The following is a 10,998-nucleotide window of genomic DNA, read 5'->3' as shown; positions in this document are numbered from 1 at the left end:
TAGCTTTTGGGAGGCATCTCCTCTCAGGTAGCTCATACTGGGCAACAGCCTAGCCAGCTTGGAAATTTCCTCTTTGGTCTTTACAATCTGATCCATCAACAAACAAAAATTAGATCAGGATTAGTCAAAGGGATGTCTTGGAGATTATGATGTGGTGTCACTAAATGGGATGTTTTTCACAATTGTGGGGCTTACCTTCTCAGGCAGGGGTAGTCATGTAGCAGGATTAAGAAGGTTGCAACATTTAAGACAAAGATTAGGTGGTGAAAGCAGAAGGATCTCAGAGGAGGGTAATCTGCTTGCAGAGAGATGTTGGGTCAGTTCCGAATTGAGGAAACTTTGGACAGCATGAAGGGTTTGTAAAACAATGTCATTTCCTAGGGTTAAATCTGCAGAAGCTTCTACTAAATTTCCAGCTGTGGCTCTAGCCAGTTCGGATATGCAGGAGCACCTGAATCAAGGTGTATGCTGTAATAAGCAATAGGCAGCTGTTTCCTGCCGTGTTCTTGTGTGAGCATCCCCAGGGCTTGGTTGAATCTTTCCTGCACACATTAGGTGAAGGATTTGGAATAGTTAGGTAGCCCCAGGGCAGGTGGTTCTTGCAGCCCTTGTTCTAGTCTTATAAAGACCTGCTCACCTTCATCTTTCCAAGGAAGGGGCTCAGGGACTGAAAATTTTAATAAGTTCCCCTAGAGTAGGGAAGCCAATAGAGGAAAAACAGGAACCTAGAGTCTACAATAGCCAGCCAGGCTTAGGAATCCGTGACACTGCTGTTTAATTGAGCACCTAGGGAATTCTTGCATTAGCTTAGTTCTGTTTGGAGATAGCTGGATTCCTTCAGCGCCTAGATCATGACCTAGGTAATGAACAGTATCTAGAAATCATTGTAACTTTCCCTTAGAGCCTTTATGCCCTTTTCAGTAACTTGCAGCAAGTGAATGGAATCCTTATGGACGTCTCTTTAGCAACAGAGCACAGTATGAGGTGGTCTACACATTGTAAAAAGGTCGATTTCCCAGGGAACAGGAGGTGCCTCGAACTTGTCGGGGAACTTGGGAGAAATAAGAAGGGGCCTCAGGGAACCCCTGAGGCATGACTATCCAGGTAGATTGTTGATTGTTCCCAGTCAAGGTGAGTTGGTACTGGCTGTTGGGGGTCCACAGGGATGCTGAAGAAGGCTGAACACAGGTCCACAAAGTGAACCGCTGTGTGCGGGTGGAACTTGTGACAGAAAGGTGTCTGGGTTTGGGATACCTGGGAAACAGGGAACAACTCTCTTGTCAATAGCTCTCAAGTCCTGGACAAATTGTCATCTGCCCATTAGGTTTCTGGACTGGCCAGCTCCATGTGTTCAGGGGGTGGCACAGGGCATGCATGATTAGCCCATGGGTGGTAAGGTCTTCTGCTGTTGACATGCATCTTGTGCAGCTTTGGGCTTTAATGGATATTGAGGTAACTTGAGACGAGGTTTAGTTATGTCTCCCTGAATCCTTATAGGCTCTGCAGTTTTCATTCTTCCAACGTCAGTATTAGAATAGCCCTCAGCCATTAGAAACAACAAATACCCACCATTTGCTTCTACGTGGATGGAACTGGAGGGTATTATGCTGAGTGAAATAAGTCAATTGGAGAAAGACAAACATTATATAGTTTCATTCATTTGGGGAATATAAAAAATAGCGAAAGGGAATAAAGGGGAAAGGAGAAAAAATGAGTGGGAAATATCAGAAAGGGAGACAGAACATGAGAGACTCCTAACTCTGAGAAACAAACTAGGGGTGGTGGAAGGGGAGGTGGGCGGGGGGTGGGGGTGACTGGGTGACGGGCACTGAGGGGGGCACTCAATGGGATGAGCACTGGGTTTTATTCCATATGTTGGCAAATTGAACACCAATAAAAAATAAATTTATATATATATATGTATATATATATATATATATCCCACAGAGTTTAAGACACCTTGATTAAATTAGAGGACTTTCATTGGAATTTGTCCTCTTCTATATCAAGGACAGATTGTAAAGGATGTAAAAGATCAGGCTCATGGTCATCAAGAAATTCTAAGGTGGGGCTTCCATCAGAGGTAAAATGTATTAGCCCTTATTTCCTTAAGGAAATTACTGGTAGCAGTTTACCGGAGGACCCTTCAGAGCCCCATCAACCCCCGGGGGGGGGTGCCCATGTGGGGGTCACATTTGGGGGCAAATAGGGATACATCTGAATTGATGTTGAAGGGTTTGCATAAACCTTTGAGGACTATCTTTTTTCCAGCGTCCCAGCTGAGTACAAATGAGACATTGACTCCTGGATCAGCATCTTTTTAAATTAAAGTATAATTGACAGGCAATATCCTTTTAGTTCCAGGTATACATCACAGTGATTTGGTATTTTTATACATTGCAAAATGATCACCATGTTAAGTCTAATTGCCATCTGTTGCCATGCAAAGTTGTTACTTTTTTAAGATTTTATTTGTTTATTCATGAGAGACACAGAAAGAGAGGCTGAGACACAGGCAGAGGGAGATGCAGGCTCCTTGTAGGGAGCCCGATGTGGACCCGGGATTATGCCCTGGGCCGAAGGCAGGGCTCAACTGCTGAGCCACCCAGGTTCCCAGCAGTTTTTACTATTGATTATATTCCTTGTGCTGTACACTACATCCCCACACCTTATTTATGCTCTACCTGGAATTTTGCACCCTCTAATCCCTTTCACCCATTCTGTCTGCCTCCAATCCTTCCCCACTGACAGCCAGCAGTTTGTTTCCTGAATCTATGAGTCTGTTTCTGTCTTATTGTTTGTTCATTTGTTTTGTTGTTTAGAGTCCACATATTAGTGAAATCACATGGTATTTGTCTTTCTCTCTCTGACTTATTTCACTTAACACATGTAGTTCCCTCCATGTGGTTACATATGGCAAGACCTCAGTTTTTATGGCTGAGTAATATTCCATCGTGCAAACACCACATCTTCTTTATCCCTTGCTCCCCCTAGGCCAGCACTTTGATGATGGAACCCTAGGAAGGTACCATGCAGAAGGCTCAGGTGTTATTTTAGGCTTCTGACCTTGGAGTTGTTGTAGCTATAAGGGTAATAGCTTGGCGAAGCTATTTGCTTATGATCTAGTTCCAAAGTCCTTTCAAAGTGCTCAGTTATGGTCCTGGGCTCAGTCAGACTGGTGGCCTCCCATGCTATTTTCTTCCTTTTTAACAATCCACTAATCTCAAGAGATAATCCATTTATAAACAGGGCAGCTAGAACACGTTGGGTGACTTCATTTGTTGTATAAAACCCAGAATGCCACAGGAAGAGAGCTTCCAGATCAGCTTGAAAGAAAGCCTGCCGCAGATTCGTCTTCCTTGTTGCAGGTTTGAATAATACGCCAATCAGTGTGGGCAGGGAAGAGTCTAGGAATTGCTTTTAAAAGCTCAACTGCTATTTTGTGAACTTTTTCTGCTCCATACGGTCCATGATCTTGAATATTATCTTCAGGGTTATGACGTTCTGCTTCCCAGATCCGTTTTGGGGCTTCATGGTGTCCTACCAGCAGATGCAGAAGCTCATAAAAGTCTGAAAGCCCAGGATAATTGGCCCCATTAAGGACTCTAAGTTCTTCAGAAACTTTTGGGGATCCTCCCTGGCTTTAGCAAATTATGCCCTTATTTCAGTCTTTGATTATAGTGTGAAAAATCCCTGAAGAAGATCTCCTGCAACGTTGCGTGGTCTTATATGAAGAAGTAACTGTTTAATGGTCTCTTCAGGGTGGGGGAAGCAGTTTGGACAGAGAATTAGTAGACCATGAGTACTCACATAAAGGAGGATAGAGGGGAGGAGTCGGAGTCATGTCAGTCTTACTGTCTTGTTTTAGGCACTTCTTGCGTCTTTAATTTTTCAGTAGTCTTTTGCAACAAATCTTTTAATGAAGCAATTTTGGAATTTTAAGATTTGGAAGTTTCTACATACTAATTAAAATAGGCATCCCATTCTGTTTATTTGATTTGGAAATCTTACTTTCAAGTTCACTTCTTAAATGAATGATCTTGTCTAATTGGAGCATTTCCCATAATAGCCATTGCAACCCTAGGTTGCTTCTGGTAAGATCTTGTCATCTTGGTAGATAGTAGCACCTTCTAGGATTAGAGTTCTTGGACACAAAATAAGCAGGTATGCTGGAAGGTGGCATGCTCTACTTTTTAGAACTTAAAGATCCCCCTACCCCTTGCTTTTCTTTTCTTTTTTCTTTGGTTTTGGTTTTTTGGTTAGGTTTGGTGTGGGGTTTTTTTGTTTTTTGTTTTTGGTTTTTTTTTGTTTTTTTTTTGGCTAAGTCTTTGGGTTTCTCAGAGCCAGACTACTACTTAAGAAAGATGTGCCACTGATTTGGGGATTGTGTGGTGTTTCACAGTGTATCTTGTTCCTGAGGTTGGCAGGTGACTTAATGCTAATCTAACCTATTCTGTGACCTAACATGGAAGTCTTGCAGGTAGGGGACAAGTGCTTTAACAACTTTTTAAGTGCTTGACCATGCCCACCAATATCTGTGGATTTCAGCTTCCAAGATTTCCATTAGCAATAATATTTACCTCACATCCACTGTAACACACTGACAGTAAAGGAAGAGATGTTAGGGGAGCCTGGCTAAGAGAAGCCCTTGCACACCATCAGCAGCTCTCAAGATGAAAGTCGGGACTGGGGATCCCTGGGTGGCGCAGCGGTTTAGCACCTGCCTTTGGCCCAGGGCGCGATCCTGGAGACCCGGGATCGAATCCCACATCGGGCTCCCGGTGCATGGAGCCTGCTTCTCCCTCTGCCTGTGTCTCTGCCTCTCTCTCTCACTGTGTGCCTATCATAAATAAATAATAAAAAAAAATTAAAAAAAAAAAAAAAAAAAAGAAAGTTGGGACTGGGGTTCCCCACGATAGGAAACTGTAGGCTGAACTGCCAGCCGTTCCCAAAGTGGGATCTAGAGACTAAACCAAGGGCTGGGGTGTCCAATCAAATGCGGAGTGTTGAGAGCCAATTAGATTAGAAGCAGAGAGAGTGGAGCTCAGAACCAAGGGAAACTCACCCATGGCCCTCCAAAATGAGGAGAAAGGCAGAGAACTCCAAGGGTTCATGGGTACCATGCTTGTGTTTCTTGTTGTCCCTGAAACCATCAGAAGTCTCCTTCAGATCCCACTGCTGCCACAAAACCTGTTACAAACAAACTACAGGGGATTCCTGGATGGCTCAGTGGTTTGGCGTCTGCCTTTGGCCCAGCGCCTGGCCCTGGAGTCTCGGGATCGAGTCCTAAGTCAGGCTCCCTGCGTGGAGCCTGCTTCTCCCTCTGCCTGTATCTCTGCCTCTCTCTCTCTCTGTGTCTCTCATGAATAAATAAATAAAATCTTTTTTAAAAAAACAAACTACAACTGAGTATATTTAAAAAATCTTACCAGCTTTATTCATGATTCATGAGTAGGGCAGCATCCCATCTAGCACAGAAAGTAGCTCCAAGGAACTGTACAAGATGAAACACTTTGATAGGCAGAAGAGAACCAGACAAGGAGGTTACCAGCAGAATGGATCATTTCAGGCAAAGTCACCTTCCCTTAGGAGGAGGTGGGTTCTACCAGGCAGATGACCTCTCTGGTGCTGACCTGGTAATTCCAGGTTGACTGGTTATGATTATATTCCTGGGGGAGGCTGAGACTGCAGTTAGGTTAGGTACTAGGTCTTGGTTTGGTGATGTGGGCTTAGCACAAGTGACTCCGTTTTGGACTTATTGTCTGTTTTTAACAGCACTTGCTATATTCCAAGCACCATGAGGGGTGTTGGCACTTGCAGTGGACCACACTGGGAATCAGTGACCTCAGAGGCATTTCTCAGCCTGCAGAGGAGGGACTGCATTTATCTGTGGTTTCCTGAATGCATAGGTACGAGATTATGCGTGTTATGTGTCTCAGCTCACTTAATCAACCCATTTCACAATTGAGGGATGGCAGCACAGAAAGGCTAAGTGAGTTTCCTAAATGGCAGGCATTGGGACCTGAATTCAAATGCAGATCTGTCCCTTTTTCCTCATGGCGAGCCCCAAGAAGGAGCTTGAATGAAGGAAGGTGTCTGGGTGGGCTGAATGAGGCTGAGACTGGTTCTAAATGGGAACATGTAGTCAGCTGACTCGGAGACACTGCGGGATCCTTTCATCTCATCCAAAGTGTGACAAAGATTCCTAGAATCCAAAACAGAGTGGGGAATTTGGTGTTGGCCCCCAGCTGTGTAACCTGGGGCAAGGTGCTAGCCTCATCCTCCCCCCATCAAATGGGCCCCTAGACTTTCCTCTGAGTGTTGCAGCAAAGATGAAGGAGTAGATGTGTGTGTCCCCACACACCTGGTCTGTTCTCTTGTACATGAGAATTCCCTTTAGGATCCCCCAGGGAGGGGCAGACAAGTGAGCCCTGTGCCTGGGCTCGGGGCAGGTGACCCTGGAGTGCCCCTTCCCCTCCAGCCACCTCCCTCTAGAGCCAACACATGTTGGCTCTTCTGGTGGCCCAGAGTCTTCCCCGAAAGCTCCATGGATGTTGACCCACTTAGTGCTGACAGCAACACTATAAGGAAACACCATTTTTTTTAAAAAAGATTTTATTTATTTATTCATGATAGACACACACAGAGAGAGGCAGACGCAGGCAGAGGGAGAAGCAGGCTCCGTGCAGGGAGCCCAATGCGGTACTCGATCCCAGGACTCCAGGATCACACCCCGGGCCGAATGCAGCGCCAAACCGCTGAGCTACTGGTGCTACTCCGGAAACACCATTGTTATCTCTGGTTTGCAGGTTGGGAAATTGAGTGTGGGGGAGGTTGAGCGATGTACCGAATGTTACAGGTAAAACACAGGTGAGACACAGGACGTGAGCCGAGGCAGTGAACCACTGCCCTTCATCACCACAGTCAGTGCTGGTGTTTGAGTCCCAGGGCAAGAAGAGGGGAAGGTGTAGGATTGGGGAGCACCTGTGCCCAACCAGGTGGAGCTCTGTTCCCTCTCCCTTCTCCTTGTCCTTGAAGTGTTCATGGCAGACACTTCCCAACAGCCAGAGTGCCTTCAAACCCTTTTACTTCCAGCTGAGATATTCTTTTTCTGACTCCGGACATACCTGCTGGACCCAGCAGTCATCGCCAAACCTGTGTCCTCCAAGCAGAGAAATAATTTTAAAAAAGCAGAGAAAAGTGGGTGTTGAGACTGGCTGTACACAGAAACGTGGTATCCTGGGAACTTCACCTTGAAGGCTAACTCACCGGGAAGGAGAGCCACAAGGTAAACATCAAGTGCATGCTGAGAAATTAGGGAAGGAGTGTCACCGTCAGCAAAAGGGGCACTGCATATTAATTAATTAATTAATTAATTAATTAATTAAAAGATTTTATTTATTTATCCATAAGAGACACACAGAGAGAGAGGCAGAGTCATAGGCAGAGGGAGAAGCAGGCTCCCTATGGAGATCCTGATGAGAGACTTGATCCCCAGACCCTGGGATCACGCCCTGAGCCGAAGGCAGATGCCCAACCACTGAGCCACCCAGGTGCACTCTATTTTATTTATTTAAAAAAATGTTGAATTTAAGTCTTGTTAGCTAACATACAGTGCAACATTGGTTTCTGGAGTAGAATTCCGTGATTCATCCCTTACATACAACACCCAGTGCTCATCACAAGGGAGCCCTGCATTTTAAGAGGGGCAGAGTCGGCTTGGGCTGCCATAACAAACTAGCACAGACTGGAGGGCTTAGACAACACACATTTATTTCTCACAGTCCTGGAGTCTCTGAAATCCTAGATCAAGGTTAAGTTGCTGGTGAGGGTCTTCTTCCTGGCTTGTCACCTTTTCATTGTGTCCTCCTGGGGCTGAGAAAGAGTAAATTCTCTGGTGTCTCCTTTACAAGGAGATAAGCAGGGCTCCACCCTGAACCTCGTTTAACCTTAATTATTCTCTTATTCCAAATGCAGCCCCATGGGGGTTAGAGCTTCACCATATGAATCCTGCGGGGGTAGGGGGGACAAAATTCAGCCCGTAGCAGGACAGAATCAGCATTTCAGGCATCTGCAAAGGAGAGTTTGTACATGGGTTAAAGTCTTGGAGTCTACTGGACAGTTTCCTTCTCTGACCACCACCTCCCCAACCAGGGTGCCTCAGTTTCTTCATCTGTAAAGTGAGACTATACACCTTTCTCGTAGCCTTACTATGAGAACATAATGAGAAAATATACCAAAAATGCTTAGCACAGGGCCTGGCACATAGGAGCTGTTGATACTATTGGCTGGATACAGTCTATTTCTCACCACTTGCACGTGGGCAGGTCTCAGGACTTGCTTTCACCGACAAAATGGGGTAGAAGTGACAGGGTGTGAATTTTAGAGTCTGCACCCAAGAGGCATTACAGCTATCACCATGATGCTCTTGGAACTCTGACCACCTGCCCCCCCCATGTGAATAAGCCTGTTGCAGGAGGAGAATCAGGCCGAGAGCGAGGTGTCCCATTCCAGACATATGAGTTCCATTATTCTGGACTATCTAGTTGCCAGATGAACACAGATAAATCCAGAAAATATCAGCCTGGCTGGCCCAGACCAGAAAAATCACGCAGCTGACCCACAGATGTGTGAGCTAAATAAAATGGCTATGGTTTTAAGCCACATTTGAAGTGTGTGTGTGTGTGCGTGTGTGTGTGTACACCCGATAAAATAAAATTTAAGCACTAGTGCTATCTGCCTATCTGGGCGAAACGTGGGTGGGTGTGTATTCGGTGGATAGCAACAGATCTTGGCAGGTATTTGGGCTTTTGTCTTTACGGTCAAAGGGGACCAATGACATCTGAGCTGAGTTGAAGTGTACAAACGGCTTGTTCTATCACCTTGGGTTTTTGTTTTGTTTTCTTTTCCTTCTCATGTTTAATTATACCAGCATGTGTGATTGTCTGTGTAGAATCAATCAGAGTCAAGCTGGGGCCTCCGAGGGGACCCTTTCTGCCGGTCCCCCTCCCAAAGCTTCCACGATTTCCGCCCTGCCTCCGTGCACTATGCCCGTATCTATGGACACGTGGAGACCCGGGTGCAGGGCTTTCTACCTTCTGCGTGGGACTATATCACGCTTGTTCTTCTCCACCTTGCTCTTTCACCCACTGATCCCATCCTGGAGAATCTTCACTTCAGGGCAGCTGAATCTCCTTCCTCCTTTTATTTATTTTTTATTATATTTTTAATGATTTCTTTACTTATTTTAGAGACCGTGAATGGCAGGGCAGAGGGAGAGGGAGAGAATCTTCAAGTAGACTCCACGTTGAGCGCAGAGCTGGATGCAGGGCTCCATCCCACCACCCTGAGATCGTGACCTGAGCCAAAACCAAGAATTGGTCGCTCAACCAACTGCACCCCCCCCCCAGGCTTCTCTCATCCCTCCTTTTATTTTTTTAAGATTTTATTTATTTATTCATGAGAGTCACAGAGAGAGAGAGAGAGAGAGAGAGAGGCAGAGACACAGGCAGAGGGAGAAGCAGGCTCCATGCAGGGAGCCCAACGTGGGACTCGATCCTGGGTCTCCAGGATCATGCCCTGGGCTGAAGGCAGCGCTAAGCCGCTGAGCCACCCGGGCTGCCCTCATCCCTCCTTTTTTTTTTTTTTTTTTTTTCTCATCCCTCCTTTTAATGTGACTTCGTATTCCATGAGTCGATAGACATCATTTCCAGTTTATTGCTATTTCAAATGATGCCATCATTAAAATGTCTGTGCACGTTTCCTGGGCATAATCGAAGAGATTTTCCTAGATATGTACCTCGAGGTGGAAGTTCTGGGTGATAGAGCTGGACACATCTTTAAAAGCTTTACAACTCTTTCAAATCTGCCCTCAAAGGAGACTGATTATTCTTGCATCCCATTTCCCTGTACCGTTTTCAGTCTATGATACTATGTCTAATCTTTGATTATTGACCCCTTGTGGCCACGTCTCCCGGGTTGGGAGGAAGCCTTGGGGAATCTCCTCGTCAGCAAAAGTGGACCAGTCTGGATTTTCTCTTCCTCATACCTACAGCTGTGTGAGCTTGTTTATTTGCTTATTGTCCATCTTCCTGTCTGGTGAGCAGCACACAGCACACATTCAGGAGGTCTTTGCAGAGGGAACTCTGAAGGAGGGTGGATGTGACATTGTCATCTCGGTCTGAACGGCATCTGCTCAGGCCCAGCTGCCCCCCCATGTGTGCACAGTCACAGCCACAAGGGGGGCCCTGGCAGCCCTGCTGAGAGCTCCTGAGAAGGCTCCCCTGTGCATGGGACAATGGAAACAGGGACTTTGCAGCCCATGGTCATTGCCGTGGACCCCGGCATTAATGTACTTGCAGACTGGGGGAGCAGCAGGGTAAGCTGCATTACTTGAGGCAGGGGTATCTAGAGGGTCAAGGCTCATGTGCTCGGGCCTTTGTGAGCACACCCCAGAGCCTTGTCCGGGTCCGGGCTGGGGGCTTCTCGGCTGCTCTGGTTCGTGTCCACACACATTTGGGGCCTCGTGTGAAGCCTCAGTAGAGATAGTTTTTGAGGACGGATCTGTGTCTGGGTGACCTGAAAAACAGGCAGCCTATACCCCTTGAGCTCCTGCGGTGTCTTTAGGAGTTAGTCTCCTGCACCAAATTGACCAAATTGGGCCATTCTCCATCCATACCCATTAAATGCCATGCAAGCTGTCATTTACTTGGTGTCACACTGAAGGCTGTGAAGGTGAAGGACTCAGATGTCTTGGGTTCTCCCTCCTTCCCTTCTGTCTCCTACCCTCCCTCTCTCTTTCCTGCCTTCCGCCTCTGATCTTCAAAAAATATTTCGGGGCACCTGGGTGGCTCAGTCAGTTAAGCATCTGCCTTCCGGTCAGGTCAAGATCTCAGAGTCTTGGAATCGAGTCCCACGTCAGGCTCCCTGCTCAGCAGTGAGTCTGCTTCTCCCTCTCCCTCTGCCCCTCTTCCTCCCTCACACTTGGTCACTCTTTCT

The sequence above is a fragment of the Canis lupus genome, chromosome 9 (genome assembly GCF_048164855.1).
Source record: "Canis lupus baileyi chromosome 9, mCanLup2.hap1, whole genome shotgun sequence".
Taxonomy (NCBI): domain Eukaryota; kingdom Metazoa; phylum Chordata; class Mammalia; order Carnivora; family Canidae; genus Canis; species Canis lupus.
This window is presented reverse-complemented; position numbering follows the sequence as displayed.